Here is an 18,270-nt window from a genome sequence, read left to right on the forward strand (position 1 = left end):
CCAACTCTAATCAAACCATATTTTGGTTCGTTTCTTCCTAACTTGCGGTACTATTAGCCCCAAGAAAAGGGGGAAAAATAATGATGTTTCAAGGGCCTTGTTTGTAAATGCGCATATTCTCAGGGACCTCTTTGTGAATTTGCATATTTTTAGGGACTTATTTGTGTGAATTTGTATATTTTCAAGGACCTATATGTGAATTTTCATATTTTTAGAGACCTATTTGAAAATGTGTATATTTTTAGGGACCTATTTGCATCACATTTTTTCAGGGGTCTATTTGTAATTTTCCATAACTCTAGGGGCCTCTTTTGAAGGAAAAAAAAACTTGGTGTTCCTTATATGCACCTTTTGAATCCTATCATTCCTAGATTTGTTTGGGTGGTTTGGCTATTGCATTATGCGACATTTCAGTTATTTTGAAAGGATGAAGATTGAAGAACTATAGGCAATTTTTTAAGCATGGCAACTACTGATGGTACTATTGTTCCCAACTCTTCATCCTCTTTTGGTATGATTTGATGGAACAAATTATTTGATATGGTATCGATCTGCTTACTTGACTATTGCTGGAAGATGACTTGTTGGACACATTATGAGCGCCACTATCAAACCTATCACCACAGGTGTTTCACAACATAAATGGATCTCGATTGACTCTCTTATTATGTCATTCCTTTTGAATTCTATGATTTCAAATATTGCTTGTGGATACCTATTACTTGATACTGCATCCCAAATTTGGAAGGCTACTACTGAAACATATGGAGAGTTGATGAATGATGCACAAGTTTATGAGCTAAGGAAGAAGCTTCATGAGACTACCCAAAAGGAATTGATTGTGGCCTAATATTATACTAAGTTGCGATCTCTTTGGCAGGAGTGGGATCATTATGGGGATTATCACTATACTAATTTAAATGATGTGGCTATAATACGAAGCATGTTGATAAGATTCGGGTATATGACTTCTTGGCAGGTTTGAATGTGGAGTATGATCAGATTAGAGTGCAAGTATTAAGTTGTTCTGCCTTTTCTACACTGGAACAATCTTATTTCCCTTGTTCAGTGTGAGGAAAGCCGTCGATTAGCCATGCTTCATGCTCCTATTGTGGAGAAATCCGCCTTGCAGTCTATTAGCACTAAATCTGATTTGGCTAATGAAACAAACCCTGTATATCTAACCCGGGATCCGTATTGTAGGTTTGAGTACCCGAAGGTCTAGTCGGAATAAACTGTGGAGTATCCGGATTGAAGTCTAAGATCCATAACTTGAGCCCATGGATCTGGATTCTACCGATGAAGAACCTGCTTTAATGGGAATCCAAAGAACATGTAGAAACCCTGTAGAAATATGTAGAACCCGAAGGTCTAATTGGAGTCAAGTTGAGATTGAAGATGTCAGGGATCAGTTCGGGTTAGGTTTGTGTTGGGGATCAACCGGTTAAGCAAACCACCCAAGCACTGAAAAGTACTAGGGGCGGTTGTTTAAGGCGGTTGATTGATCAACCAACCACCCTAAGCGACCGCCTTGCTGGGAATTAAACGCTATTTTGCTCCGGTCTAACTATAAGTAAGTAACCTCGACTTTTTCTCTCAATTATTATATTTGGGATTACTGCTGTGGACAGTTAGGAGTCAGAGAGCGTGTGTTGGAAGGTGAAGGATGCTTTATTTGCTAGGAAGATCCAATCCTTTGTCAGTTTAGCGAATCAATCGGAGGTAAGTTGATCTCACACTCTTGATACCTATTCCTCTTCTCTTAGAATAGTGTGAATCCTTCCTCCCATGGTTCTGTAGTTAGTTATTTGTGAATTGTGATGGTTCAATTCTTTCATCAGTGATCTTAATTGGATCATGTCCGAAAATGGATCCTTAAGTCCGAATAAATGATTGAAGGAGATGATGTGATTACTGAATCATTTAATTTTAGGGTTTTGGATTGTGTTAGTATTGTTAGCTCCCTATAGACAAAATTCGGATTTAGATTGTGACATCCAGCCCAAACCTAACCAGGACACCCTATTTGTTTTGGGATAAAGAAAGACTTGTTTGATATTAGACCTTAAAGTTGGACTTTGATTTCAGTGTTATTATCTTTGAAAGCCTTAAGAAGTCATGCCAGACCTTTCCTTTAGGGTAGACCTGTAATATCTGGCCTTATCCTAACCTTGACCCGGTCCGAAATCTGTTATGTTTGTAGGTCCAAAGACCCAAAGTGGGGGTAAAAGTGACTTGTGGACCCTTTTGGTTGATGATTTGGTGTCGGAGCCCAAGCCCTTGGACATTGACGATGATGCCCCTCACTTGAGAGCATTGTCAGTGTTAGTTTTGAATCTGCGCACCGAAGAGGGGTGAATTAGTTGAAATACCTAATGAAATCCTGTGCTCAATCCAAATATATTTACCGAAACTAGACTTCTTGATGGACTTGTAGGAGAAAACCCCACTCAATTTGACCCCATATAGCCCTCCAAATCCTTGTCCGAAGTTGCGGAACTATGTCTGGCAAATCCTGCTTGCGCATCAAAGAAGGTGAGCTTAGTTGGTTGACCTAATGACCTCCCATGATTGATCCAAAGGTATTTCTGGGAACTAGACTTCTTGATTGACTTGTAGGAGAAAACTTCACTCAATTTGACCTTGTATAGCCCTCTGAATCCTTGTTCGAAGTTGCTGAACTATTTCTGGATTTTTTGCTGAAACCTGTTCTGTGTTTTGGTCGATGCCATCAACCAAGGACCATCGACCAAAGTTGCCTAGAATCGAGAAAAAGATGCTTTTTGGATATTCCTTCCTCTATTTAAGTGAAACCTCGAACCTAGAACGATATTTTACTCATTTCAACACCTGAGAACGTGTGAAGGCTCCTCTAGGCTCCTCCTTGGCTTGGGTGATGATCTTCTACAAGAATCATTGTCTCTCTTCTCCAACTATCATCTTCCAAGGTATGATTCTCTCTCTTGTTCTCTATCCTACCCACTTCTCTTCTTCTTTTTACTGATGAGACCATGGCCAAGGTGCTGCAACCTTGCAAACACCTTGCCATGAATGTCTCTTCCCATTTATACTTGCTTTTCCTTCATTCTTGCTATGCGTCACTTGCATCTTGATCCTTACATATGCATTACCATGATTCTTTGTTTAACAACTTGATTTCTTATACTAAACTGAGATGTGGAGTATGATTAGTCGAATCTCTGCCTTGCAAATGATTGTAATCATGTTCCTAACCTATTCCCCAACTAATTCTCTAGCTTCCCTTTCAATTACATCAATTTCTCATGAATGCTAGGATTCTTGTCTTTAGAACATAGGACCTCAATTTGGGGGTTTTCATTTGGACCATTGGATTGTGATAATACTTGCTAGGTAGTGTTCTTACATTGTTATTAACCATCCCTCCAAGTTTTGGATCGATCCGAACCCCAGAAGATCCATTTCGGACCAAAATCCCCAAAACCCACTATTTTGTCCTGAAGACATTTTGGTCGATCCTCTTTGGTCGATGCCATCGACCAAAGACCATCGATCAAAGTTGTTGCTGACAGCAACCTTGCTCCGTTTTGACCCGTTCGACCTCCGATTTTCCCGATTTCTTTTCTAACCTTTCATTTATGTTTGTCTAGGGTCTTATTACCATCTTTGGATCATTCTTTTGAGATTGTTGGATTATCATCATCGCGACTTAAGGTAAGGACGGTTGTTACCATAACTACATAGATTATGTGATTCTTGCTTCTATGTTAGAGACTTGGTAGATTTACCTTCTTTATCGTATTTCCTACAGTATATGACTGTTATAAGTACTTCAAGTATAGTAGTGCCATGTTTACATATTCTTTTGTTATCATGATTATGTATTCTTAATAAATTCATATGTAACTGATCATGTTATGGTATGTATCTTTCTATATGATGAAATGTCATTTATGTATGATATGATGGAATTGAGAATGTGATTGAACATGTATGATTTGGGATTGGAGAATGTCCTATTGACATTTCTGTCCTTGGACATCGAAGGGAATAGTATGAAATGTTCTCTGAAGATGCCCATCGACGCTTTTCTGAATTATTGGATGACATATATAGGACTTGTCTAGATGTATGGCTAGGATGTCCCTGTTGTATCAGACCCGAATCGGAAGGGCATTGAGACCGAACGACCCATGGTAGTGTATGGTTTGATGGGCACTCTAGGCCGGTAACCAATCCGGTAGGGGACATAAACCATGCTATGGATACCCGAAAGGGGCCATTTATTGGTAGGGTTGCAAATAGCTAGACTTGGGCTCACGGGCGCTCAAGACCGGTAACCAACCCGTGAGAGGACGTGAGAGCTTCTCGTTTACTATTTGTGGATGACCAATAGGGTTGATGAGTCCGTAATCTGGGATTACGCTGACTCTAGTGAGAAGGATACCGAAAAGGATCGCCGGGGGCGAGGAATGGACGTATCTGGATCTGAGTTGATATGACTGAGTAGATGACTTGCATTGGGCTAGGCTTTACTGTGACATGCGCCAGTACTTGTACCAAACGGTGATGTGAGAGAGTGGTGACTAAATCCCCAACCATGGTTTTTGAGATGACTTTACCTAACTTCCCTGGCAGACCCAAGATATCTTGTATGATTGAGGGGGAGTGACTGACAACCCAAAGAATTATGGTGCTATGACTTAAAGCATGTCTACCATAGAGACTAGCATACATAGAGTTAGAATCATAATTGCATCATGTGTTTTATATCATATTGCATCATGCTATGTTTTGTATCATGTATCTATGTTATTGTGGAATAACCTGCCTTGCTGAGTTCTTTTGAACTCACTCCTTTTTGCAACATTTTTGTTAGACTCTACTGTAGGTACCACCACTGTTGACTATGATGGTCAACACTCTGAAGACCAAGTTGATGACCCGTACCCCATTGGTCATGGTGTACAAGTTGATAAAGACTAGTAGTCCGAGATTGGGACTTATCTGGAGCAGTTCGGCCTTTGCACTTGTGTGCTAGTGTTGGGATATGGTCTCATTTTCTTTTTAATCTTTTAGTTAATTTGTTGAGACCGTAGTTCAGTCTGTTCCCTTGTCATGTTGGGAACCGGTTGTAACCCTTAATTTTAGTCGATCTACCTTCCGCTATTATTATAGGACGGCTTTTCCCCTCCTTTTCACACTTTGACTATTTGTCCTATTTGTATCATTTCCGCACTCTGATATTATTTGTGAAACCTTCTGAGATCTTTTCTAGACTTTTTTTTTTATTAAATTATTTGAATACAAGGAATTATTCTTACTTTTGATTATATTATTGTGCTAAGTGATTATGATCGTTCCTAAACTTGATCGGCGGGACCGTGATTCACTCCCCGGGTAATCCAGATAGGGTACCCCCTTGGTGGATTTAGGGCGGGATGTGACATAGATTATCCCAAAATCAGATTAAAATTGGGAGATAAAAATTGGAAGTTCAGACTTGAGTTACTGTCTGTAATAGGGGCGGTAGCTTAGGGCAGTTGATTGCCCAACCAACTACCATAAGCGACCAGTTGAGTCACAGTTGCCCAGTCAGGTTGGTTGTTGATCTATTTTGACTCCTATCTTTAATGTATTTTTATAACCCTATGTTAGGTGATTTCTGAAATTCACTGGAATTGTTGTGGGTGAGGTTTAACTGCACTTTAGTAAACTTTTACAATTCTATAGGTAAAGATACATTCTTGCATATATGTACTAACATAATCTATGATGAACTATTCTATCTTTGAATGCATTTGTAATCTTGAAACTTGCTGTAACAGTAGGTTTATATGAATTATGAACAATTTTGTATTGTGTATGATGATGAGATGTAATTCAATTGCTATGTGTTGATAGATGTTTAATTAGATGATGATGGTTGATGATGTGATGTAACTATGGTGGAGGGTATTCATACTGGGTATCCATTGCTTGGGATATCAGGGGCTGTGGTATGGGACATTGCTTATTGATGTCCCCAACACTATCATAGTTGTTGGATGACATACCTATGAGGTCTAGAATGCATGGTTATGTACCCATACATGCTACTACACTTTCAGTAGAGGAATTGAAGCCGAATGACCCATGATAGCAGTGACGTGACTCTGTTTCATCCTATAGGGGTGGCTAGTTTGTGTGGAGATTCAATGGTCCATTGTTGATCATGCATTGGTCGAGTTGCATATGTTAGGGTTGGGCTCATGGACATCCAAGGAGTGGTCGGGAGTCGTGAGGGGACATGAGAGCATCCGCCCCAATAATATGTGGATGACCATAGGGTTAGGGAATGGAGTCCAACAAAGATAGCCAGTCCGTAAGGATTCTCATTCCTAGGTAGAAAAGGATACTGAATCGAGTTGGTTTGTGCCATAGGGGAAGTATCTGGACTATATGTAGTATGTCACTGTATGACCTTGCATTGGATTAGAAACCTTGACATGCACAAATACTCATGCCAATGGTCGTGGTGAGAGAGTGTGGACCTAATCCCCAGCCATGGTTGATTGACGAGGACTGAACCCCTTGCTTGGGATCCCAATAGAGGTAACTAATTCGTGAGGGATTAGAGTGATTAGACCTACCCAGAGGAGGGCTGGTGTTATATCTTAAAGTATTTTTGCCATTTAGAGACTTACATAGTTTGATTTATAGCTGCATCCATATACTTGCATATCATTCTTTATATATGTTGTTTAGTATGATACAATGTCAATATGTATGTGAGAGTGATATTAAATCGAGTTGGTTGGTGCCATAGGGGAAGTATCTAGACTACATGTTGTATGTCACTGTATGACCTTGCATTGGATTAGAAACCCTGACATGCTCCAAGTACTCATGCCAATGGTCGTGGTGAAAGAATGTGGATTTAATCCCCAGCCATGGTTGATTGACGAGGACTAAACCCTTTGCCCGGGAACCCAACAGAGGTAACTAGTCCTGTCACATCCACCTAGCCGGTACCCTATCTGGCATACCCGGGAATGTGATCCACAGTTCAAGGATCAAGCATCGAGGGACCATGCCTCCCACATACGCGATAACACAATCATGAACAGTAATAATCAAGGTAAAAACAATAAATAATAGATATCATGAACAAGCTAAGATTTAGAAAATCAGAGTGCGGGAATAAATGATACCATGTGTATAAGTGTAATCATGAGAATGACAAAATGAGTTAAAGTCACTCTCTCAAGGCAGCAGAAAAGTAGTAAAATCAAGTTAAGTTACAATCCCATGTTTAAAGAGTAACTCAAATAAAGTTAATTACATATCCCTAATGTTTAATAATAATCCAAGGAAATGGGGGCACTAAGCAAGGGTTTCTTCTATCCTAATGATTGTCTCCTCATAGGTGTGGACGAAGAAAGCCCAGCACGGCCGCTCCTTCACCAAAGTGGGGCTAACCCTGGCACGTAGAGTAATCCTCTTCGGCACCATAACTCTGATCTTCACCATAGCTACCACCCGAAGGGTAGTATGAGGAATCAAAGTCTGTCTCGTAGACTGTGCCATCAGAGTCTTCAATACCTGCGGGAAAATCTAACAACATTTGCACAAAAGAAATGAGTTCAAAAGAACTCAGCAAGGCAGTTATTCCATAATTTAAAATCATATAAGTACAAATCATAACATAATGCAATGTGATATGAAACATATGATGCGAGTATGATTCTAACTCTATGAATGCTAGTCTCTATGGTAGACTTTAAGCCATAACACCATACTTCTTTAGGTAAGTCTCAATCACTCAATACCAGGGGGAATTGGGTCCTGCATCCCTTTCGGACAAATCCATGGTTGGGGTTTCGGTCACCGCTCTCTCACATCACCACTTGGTCTAAGTATTGGCGCATGTCAAGGTAAAGCCTAGCCCAATGCAAGTCATCTACTCAGTCGTATCAAGTCAGATCTGGATACTTCGATTCCTCCCATCCCGGGATTCTTTCCGGGTATCCTTCACACTAGAGTCACGTATATTACCCACCGGATTCATCAACCCTATTGGTCATCCACAAATAGTAGATGGGAAGCTCTCATGTCCTCTCACGGATATGACCCACCGATATTCGAGCGCTCGTGAGCCCAAGACTAGCCATTTGCAACCCTACCAATAAATGGTCCCTTTCGGGTATCCGTAGCATGGTTTATGTCCTCCCCTGGGTTGGTTACCAGTCTTGAGCGCCCATCAAACCATACACTACCACGGGTCGTTCGGTCTCAATACCCTTCCGATTCGGGTCTGAAACGACAAGGACAATCCTAGCCACACAACTAGACAATCCTATGTACGTCATCCAATAACCCGAGAAAGTGTCGATAGGCACCTTCGGAGAACATCCCAAACAATTCCCTCCGATGCCCAAGGACAGAAGCGTCAATAGGACATTCCCCAATCCCAAGTTATACCTAGGCAATCACATATTCAAGTCCATCATATCTCATACATTCGATACATCATCATGATAAAAGTTAAGTCATAATATCGAAATGATCCATCATGAACTCAAGTAACAAGAATAATAAATCATTATGACAAGAGAGTATGAAATCACATTACTACAATTCTAAAACATGTATAGCAATCCTATAGTATTCAAAAGCAATTAAGAGTCTAAGTTCACTAAGTATAAGCACCAAAAAATAAGTTCATAGCCTATGTGTTTATGGAAGTAACCATCCTTACCTTAGGTTGAGTTGATGATGAATCAAGAATTACTAAGGAATGATCCACAAGTAGTATTAAGACCTTAAACAAACATAAATAAGAGGTTAGAGAAGAAATCAGGAAGATCGGATGTCGAACGGGTCAAAACTGGATGAGGTTGCTGTCAGCAACAAGTTTGGTCGATGGTCCTTGGTCGATGGCATCGACCAAAGAGGATTGACCAAAATGTCTTCGGGGCTGCATAATGGGTTTTGGGGATTTTGGTCCGAAATTGGTCTTCCGGGGTTCGGATCGATCCAGAACTTGGAGGGATGCTTAAGAACAATATGATGACACTACAAATCAAGGAATTAACATAATCTAATGGTCCAAATAGAAAGCCCCAAATTGAGCTACTAAGTTCAAGAGACAAGCATCATAGCATGGATTGAAATTGATTGCATTGACATTGAAAAGGCATGCATTAGCTAAGGGAACTTATAAGAATTTGATTAGGATCATATGCTAGTGATAAACATGTACATAACACACTATATATCTCAGTTTTGTATAAGAAGGCATGATGTTAAGAAGAAAATCAAAGAATGTATATGCAAGGCTTGAAATGAGGGCATAACATCAATAGACAAGTGAGAGGATCATAGGTTAAGCATGAGTGGACACTTGGAGTGATGGTTGCAAGGTTGTAGCACCATCTCCAAGGTCTCAACAGCAAAAGAGGGATAGAAAATGATAGAAAAGAATAGAATAGAGAGTGGGAGTGATGAATCATACCTTGTAGTTGTTGATGGAGACAAGGAACAATGATTAACAATGATTTTTGGTGGGATCTTCTTCACAAATGCCTAGGAGGTGCTTTGGGAAGCTCTCCTCACGTTCTCAGGAGTGATAATGATTGGAATAGGGCTCAAAACACAAGGCTAGTATAAATATAATAGGGAATATTCCAAAGAATCATTAACTTGTCTGCCTCGGAAACTTTGGTCGATGGTCCTTGGTCGATGGCATCGACCAAAGAGGATCGACCAAACTGGAATTCAACAGAAAATCAGATTTTGTTCAGCAACTTCGGACAGGGACTTGGAGGGCTATATAGGGTCAAATTGAATGGGGTTTTCTTCTACAATTCAATCAAGAAGTCTAGTTTCGGGGAACACCTTCGGATTGTGCACGGGTGTCCATTACGTACTTCAACTAAATCACACTTCTCCGATGCGCATATTTTCACTAAACACCGACAATGTACTCAAGTAAGGGGTATCATCCTCAATGTCCATGGGCTCGGTCTCCGACTCATACTTATCAATCAAAAGGGTCCACAAGTCTCTTCTATCACCGCTTCGGTCTTCGGACCTATAAACAAAAATGGATCCGGGTTAGGGTCAGGGTTAGGATAGGGCTGGATTTTACAAGTCCTTAAGGGATTAGAGTAATTAGACCTACCCAGAGGAGGGCTGGTGTTATATCTTAAAACATGTCTACCATTTAGAGACTTGCATAATTAGATTTATAGCTGCATCCATCTACTTGCATATCACTCTTTATATATGTTTTTTACCATGATACAATGTCGATATGCATGTGAGATGTGTTTCCTTATTGAGTTCATCAAAAGTCATTCCTTTTTGTGTGTTGAATTACATTATACAGATGGGTATATTGGATCAGGAGAAATTTCGTGTGATTGGAATGACTCCTGTGAAGAAGATATGGAGGTGCCAATAGGAAGTGGAGATGTATGTCACGAAGCCACCTGTGGATGCTTGGAGTGCACTTATAGCACCCATTGATGGCAGGAGGAGGCAGATAGCGCGCAATTTCTAGAGTCAGTGGAGGAAGGCTGGATGACTCCCTTCATTGCAAAATTTGAAGAAAAGACCGTCGCCTTTGAGAGAACTAAAGGAAACAATCATAATTAATTTAACTTCTGCTTCCACTGAATTCTATAAATTTTGGGACATATTATTTTATTTCTTTTTCTTTGATTCATTCTTTTTGAGTATTGGACTCATATAATACCTTTTATTTAATTATTTAGATTATTCTTGCTCTTGATTATTATTGCGTACATTTATTATCATTGATGGTGAACCATGGATCTTGTGACTATGAATAACACCCATGGGTTGTCAGGTGAGACCGATACCAGCGGCTGGGACAGCTAAGGAGATTGTCAAGTGTGAGCACTATCACAAACCATATCAAACCAAGACCAATTGTTGAAAGCTCCATGGGAAGCCCGTTGATTTTGAACAAAAAATGGCACAAAGAAGGGGAAAACCGAAGGCTAATATTTCTGAGACGGTTTCTATAACACCCTCTACATACATTGGTTTTTCACAGGAGGAGTTAGCTACTCTGCGTCGTATTCTGTAGTCTTCTACTATCGGTACAACCTCTACTACTACTTCCTCCACTTCCTATACCAACTCCTACCTTGTTTATTTAGGTAACACTTTTATAGGCTTCTATGTTTCTTTAGTTTTTGCTCTTAAATCATTGATATAATAGACACAAATCATATGACAGGTTCATCCTCATTTTTCTTACATCATGCTCTAACTTTCAAAAAAGATAAAGTTTGAATTGCTGATGATTCCTCTTCTTCCATTGCTAAAACAGGGACCACTTAGCATTCTCCATCACTTTCTTTATCTAAAGTTTTACGCGTTCCCTCTTTCTTTACTAACTTGCTCTCTATCAATAGTGTTACACATTACTTGAATTGTAAAATAATTTTTTTCTCATCTTACTGTGTTGTCCAGGATCTGATAATGGGGAAGGAGATTGAACGTGGTAAACTAGACAATGGACTTTATCTATTGGAGCCAATTGGAGGATTTACTTATGCTTTGACTGCATCTTCAAATCAGGTCCATTCGGTAATATCAAACCTTCACCAGTGACACCATAGGCTAGGTCACCCCCCTTTAGGAACACTTAAGAAAGTATTTCATGATTTAGTTTCTTCTTGTAAAAAGGATGATTTTTTTTTTTGTGAAGCATGAATTTTTGCGAAGCAAACTCGTTCTACTTATTTACCTTCTTTTCATAATAGAAAATCTATTCATTTTGAACTAATTCATACTAATGTGTGGGGCCCTTGCCGACATATGTGTATTACTGACCCTAGGTACTTTGTTACTTTTATTGATTGTCACTCCCATTCCACATGGATTTATCTTTTAAAACAAAAATAAGAGTTTTTTTCGATGTTTTCGTGATTTTCATAATATGATTAAAACTCAGTTTAATGCCACTGTGAAGATCCTTCCAAGTGACAATGGCACAGAATATTGATGGTGAGTTTCAGAGATATCCCTCTGACTTTGGCATAATACATTAGACTAGTTGTGTTGATACAGCTGCCCAAAATGGGGTTGCTGAAAGGAAGAATTGGCATCTTTTAGAGATAGCCTACTCATTTATGATTGCTATGAATGTCCCTGACCAACACTGGAGTGCTGTTATACTCACCACCTCTTACCTTATGAATAGGATGCTCAGTAGGATACTTGATTTTAAATGTCCTAATGAGATACTCTAGGGAGCCTCTATTTTGTTATTCCCGTAAAGGTTTTTAGATGTTTGTGTTATGCCAGAATCACAGCCCACCAAAGTAAGTTGGCTCCTTGCGGCCTACGCTGCATTGTTTTGCTACTTAGAAAGGGTACAAATGTTATCATCCTCTTTCCAAGAAAACCATTGTTTCCATAGATGTAATTTTTAATGGGTCTTGCCCTTACTATACACCTCTCCAGGGAAAGAGTCCTAGAGGAGAGGTGCTCTCTAGACCTTTTTATCACACCACTACAACACAACTTTGGAGTTCAAGAAGTGTTTCTTGACCAGGGGAGACTTCGGCCAATATACTTGAGGATTTTAATTCTCCCCCTTTGTTTTCTGAACCATGTGAAGAATCTGTTCAGGGGGAGACCACTTCTGTGAGGCACACTATTGAGGTCTTTCAAAACAAGATTGACCAGAATAAGGAGATGCAGACTTATTAGAGTAAGAATTACAATCGGCCAAAGCAGGTGGAGAATGATGGCACGTTACCACTTTAGTCTCTTGCTCAAGAATCAGATTCTACTATTCCCTTTGAGATATCTTCTTCTAATCTTCCTATTGTTGTTAAAAAAAGAGTCAGATCTTGTACTCATCATCCCATAACTAAATATGTTTCTTATGACTCTTTGTCTGACTCTTATCGTGCTTTTATATCATCTCTATCATTTATATCTGTTCGTAAAAGTTGGCAGGAAGCCTATGCTGATAAGAGATGGAAGGCAGCTATGGTAGAGGAAATGCAGAGAATGAAGAAAAATGATACTTGGGAGTTGGTTACACTTCCTCCAGGAAAAAAACCCTTGGGCTGCAAACGGGTGTTTGTGGTTAAACAAAATATGGATGGATTAGTCAACAGGTTGAAGGCTAGACTAGTTGCAAATGGGTTTACTTAGACCTATGGGATTGATTATTAGGAGACTTTTGCCCCTGTTGCAAAACTGAACACTGTCAGAGTTCTGTTGTCTGTAGCTATGAACAAAGATTGGAACTTGCACCAACTAGACGTAAATAATACCTTCTTATATGGGGAGTTAGAGGAAGAAGTCTGTATGGAATTCCCACATGGTTTCTCCAATGACAATACTGAAGGGAAAGTTTGTCAGTTGAAGATGTCAATTTATGGGTTAAAACAATCTCCTAAATGTTGGTTTGGACGCCTCCTAAAAGCAATGAATTCTATTGGGTACAAGTAAAGCAATGTTGATCATACACTATTTTTCAAGAAGTTAGGTACTAATATCACACTTTTCATTATTTATGTGGACAATATTGTCATTATAGGGAATGATGGTGAAGATATTCAAAGGTTGAAGGACTTTCTTGGCAATGAGTTTGAGATTAAAGATCTAGGGAAGTTACAATACTTCTTAGGGATTGAGGTGGTTCGATCATAGAAGGGTATATTCCTATCCCAAAGAAAGTATGTCCTAGATTTATTATTAGAAGTGGGAATGTTGGGGTGTAAGCAGTTGATACCCTTATTGAAGCTGGAGCTAAACTTAAGGAAAAAGAGGGAGAACCAATGTCATGACCTTAGTTTTTACAGGCTTGGTGGGGCCCACATTACATTCATCCAATGGGGGGACGTGATAGTTTTTCTTAGTATTAACCTGTTAAAAGCCACTAAAAACAATACTAAACTAAATATCTCTAAGGACTAAGATAGATTACCCTGTTTGACAATTTGACTCATATACATATGTATACAGTCTAAAGTCATATTATGCTTTCATATGAGTTTTCAACAGTAATTAGTTAAATACATATAGTCTCAAAAGAAATATAAACCACAGTCCAGTTTAACAAAACATCAGTTGCAAAAGAAATTCCCATCCTTTACTTTAAACTGTACTCTTGAATGCCAATAAATTTTCCCTTATCATGTATCTGGGGACCTATTAACATTTACAATAATGAGCTTTGCGGCCCCCAGTAAGCGATATAGCCAACCATGTAAGCAAATCAGGTAAATCATCATGCATCCCTTATCACATCAAAGTCTTTATGACATTATGCATTTCAATTTCCTTTTCTTTTTCCCTTTTCTTTTTTCTTTATTATTCCAGACCTAAGCGCTACTTGTAGAGAGGACACCTTCAGTCTAAACCACATAAGTGGCATCAGTCTTAGTCTCAGTCTCAGAAGTTCTCATTAAGAGATTTTTTTTCAGTCTTTTGGCACAAGGCTAGGTGTTCTCCACAGGAGGTCATCATCAGTCTAGTCTATCCTTCCACTTTTCAATCTTGCTTCATGCCTTCTCATTTTGGAACACTAAGTACCTGGACTTACAGAAGCTATTAACATTTTATTTATTTCTTTATTCTTATTATTTCTTTCCTTTTCTTTTCTCTTCTTATATTCAATTTCAGCATTGCATTACTATACCTTGTCCATTTCAATGTACCTCTTGCATTTCAATTATCATTTAGCCTTATCTACTTGACACAATTCATACAATCCCATCATTTAAATAAGAAAACATGATAATTTTAAATTTAAACAAGCATATGCATCATTTCAAATTCCTAATTTAATTGTTCAAGAATACTATCAACATTTCAATCAAGTTCTTAAGTTGTCAGTCGATCCCATGCACTTCTGTTTAATTCACAAAGCAATATATCATGCACTTCCATAGATTGCATAAATTAAAGAATAAGATATAATTTATATTAACTTGTGAATGCTATCTGTTTATTAAGTGGAACCACCCACTTATAACATACATAGGTTAGTCAATATCATTTATCTGTTCATGTTCCTGTTCCTGTTCCATGTATATCTCTTAATCCTGACTCTGTTAAACCTTGTCCTCTCTTCTTTATTGTGAATAATCTCCCGACTATTTTAGTACATGCAAGAACTAAGGCTTCGCCTCTAGTTTCCCTGTTTCCTTTCTCTCTCTGCTCTATCTCTAAACTTCTATTCTCTGTGTTTGTTCACTTTCTTCTCTCTCCATTCCCTCTCTATTCTATTCTTCTATTCTTTCCCTTTTTCTTCTTTCTGCTTTCATGCAATACCTCCTTTTTATTCTCTCTCTCCTCTCTCTCTTCATAAATTCTCCTCTTAACCTCTTCTCTGTTCTTTCACCTCTCTTTTCTTTCTCTTCTTCTCTCCTCCTTATTGCCTTTATGTTCTCTCTCCACTCTTCTCTTTCTCTTCTCTCTCCTCTCCACTTCTCTTATCTCCGTTCTCTCTCTCTTTTTGTCTCTTTCAACTCTCTCTTTCTCCTCCTAACTTCTCCTCTGTTATCTCTTCTCTTTCTCTTCTCTCTTTGTTCTCTCTATTCTCTCTCCTCTTTTCTTCTTCTTTGCACTCAAAACCAGCCACCTCCTTATTCTTTCTTTTCTCTCTCTTTCCACTCTTATCTTAACACATAAAACATAAGTATAACACCTCATGTCACCTTTTGTGAAAACTTCACCATGTTAGGTATGAGGGAGAGAGAGGTGTCACCTCCTCCTCTCTCTCCTTAACTTTTCATATTTTAATAAATATAATATAATATAATATAACATAATATAAAGAAGCCCACTATTTAATATATATATATATACTAGTAATGATGCACGTGTGAAATGTTCTCTAATATTCTTTTTTGATGACTTAAAGGTTTAGTAGTTTTAGAAGGTAGAAGTGCTTTGGGAAGTGAAATGTATACTGTTTTTAGTGGAGTGTTTTAATTACTTTCAGTGGAGTAGTGTAATCGTAGATATATGTTAATTTACGATTATAGAATTTCAACTATCAATGGAAATTTAAATCTCGTTTAGAATTTCAACTATCAATTTAATTATATCTAATCATAATCATTTTATTTTATTTTTGAATCCCTAAACTTTCTCATCAAGTTACCATTCCTATTAATAGCAGTTTTAATTTTAAGTTTTATTAGTTGGATGTTTAAATATGTTTAAATTTTTGCCATTAATATTATTATTTTTAATCATGATCACTAATTTTTTTAAATTAATTTATGATAAATCACGATTTGGGGTTTTGTCAGCACACATTTAGTTAACTGTTTGGAAATTTAAATCTCGTTTAGTTATTTGGCAAATTACATTTTTGGATATTATTTTTTTGATGACTTAAAGGTTTAGTAGTTTTAGAAGGTAGGGGTGTTTTGGGAAGTGAAATGTAGCCATCTTCCCTCAGTTCGTGCTTCTCTATGGGCTTGTAGGCCCCCTCTATTTTCTTATGCAGAGCCCACATAGAGATGCAAATATTAATACCTCTGGATTCAAAAAATTATGCTGATCATCTCTTATTTTTAATTCGGTCTAATTCCATTGTAGTGGGGAACCCACAAGTGATGTTGGATCTTGGCCAAGATTATAATTGGAATCCAATTTTAGTTAAGCTATCATTTAATTACACTAGAACCATTTGGTTAAACCATCAAACCAATCGTCTAAACTCATGGTCCAACCACCATGATCCTTTAGTAATCTTGAGGATTGAGACATTCCAATACAATGATAAAATAATATAAAAAGATGCAGGGCATCACAACTAGTGGACAAAGAAAGATACCGAAGGCTGGTAGGGAAGCTTATTTACTTGTCCCACACCAAGCAAAATATCACTTATGCTGTGGGGATAGTGAGTCAGTTCAAGCATGATCTATATTTAGCTCATATGAAGGCTGCTACCAGGATACTACAGTATTTGAAAGGAATTCTTGGAAAAGAAATACTTTTGTCACCCACTGATAATCTAAGAGTAGAAGCATACACTGATGCAGACTGGGCTGAATCTCCTGACAGGAAGTCAATTTCAGGTTACTGTACCTTTGTTGGAGGTAATCTAGTTACTTGAAAAAGTAGGAAATAAAATGTGGTAGCTTTATCTAGTATCAAAGCTCAATATAGAGCTATAGTTCGTGGAGTTTGTGAATTACTATGATTGAAAAGCTTGCTAGAAGATATTGGAGTCCAAGTTCCAAACCCTATGATGCTATATTGTGACAACAAGGTTGTTATTAGTATTGCCAATAATCCTGTGCAACATGATGAAATTAAGCACATTGAAATTGACATGTTTTTTTGCGAAAAAAAGGTGGAATAAGGGCTCATCTGCATGCCTTTTGTGAGGTCTGGAGACTAAGTGGCAGATATTTTCACTAAGGGTTTTAAAGAAGGAGATTTCCTTCATATTATAGAAAATTGGGCATGACTAATATTTATGCCTCAACTTGAGGGAAAGTATTGGTTAAGTTCTACTAGGAGTTCAACTCTATTAGAGTTTTTGTTCATGTAAATTTTTATTTCCTGTTACCCAAGTAAAAGTATTCATGTAATAATGTTATTTCCATTTTATTATAAATAAAGGGTTTGAGATCACACTGATATCAATGCAAACCATTCTACCAAAATCGTGTTTCTCAACACAAAACTCTTTTGGGTAGGGAGGTCAATGAGTAACCAATAACCAAATACAGAGTCCAGATACTGAATAACTTGAACCAATCCAGACCATTTTAATATGGTTAGGAATTGGATCCGTTGGGATCCTGGTCTAGCTATACGAGTGATGTATTGAACTGAACACAAACTGATCTAAGCCCCTAAAATTTTTATTACTTCAATTGTTTTCGATTACATTATTATGTTTAGATTTTTAAATCTTAAGACTGAACATTCTATGTTGCAGTTAAGTGGTCAACTCTAGGTCTCAGTGGTGTAATCCCTTACATCTTTACTGTGTTTACATCGTTTAGTGCTTGTTCTTCTATATACCTTTTTAAAATTGTTGCTTGATTGAGAATTTAGAGAAATTCATATTTCTCCTCGGTTGGTTATATGCCTAGTTGCATTTCTTTGTTACTGTTCTTTGCAAGCCATTGTGGTTGCAACCCTTGAGTCATGGTTACAATTGTTTGGAATATTGGAAAGCAGAAATTATTCTTTTATCATTGTTCTTTCTGTCTGTATTTTGGATAACCAACTGCCTTGCTTGAAATATTTAATCTTATTCCTTTTGGTAATTGTTTACTT

Source organism: Hakea prostrata, chromosome 10 (genome assembly GCF_041222555.1).
Source record: "Hakea prostrata isolate BN-2017 chromosome 10, UWA_Hpros_2, whole genome shotgun sequence".
Classification (NCBI taxonomy): domain Eukaryota; kingdom Viridiplantae; phylum Streptophyta; class Magnoliopsida; order Proteales; family Proteaceae; genus Hakea; species Hakea prostrata.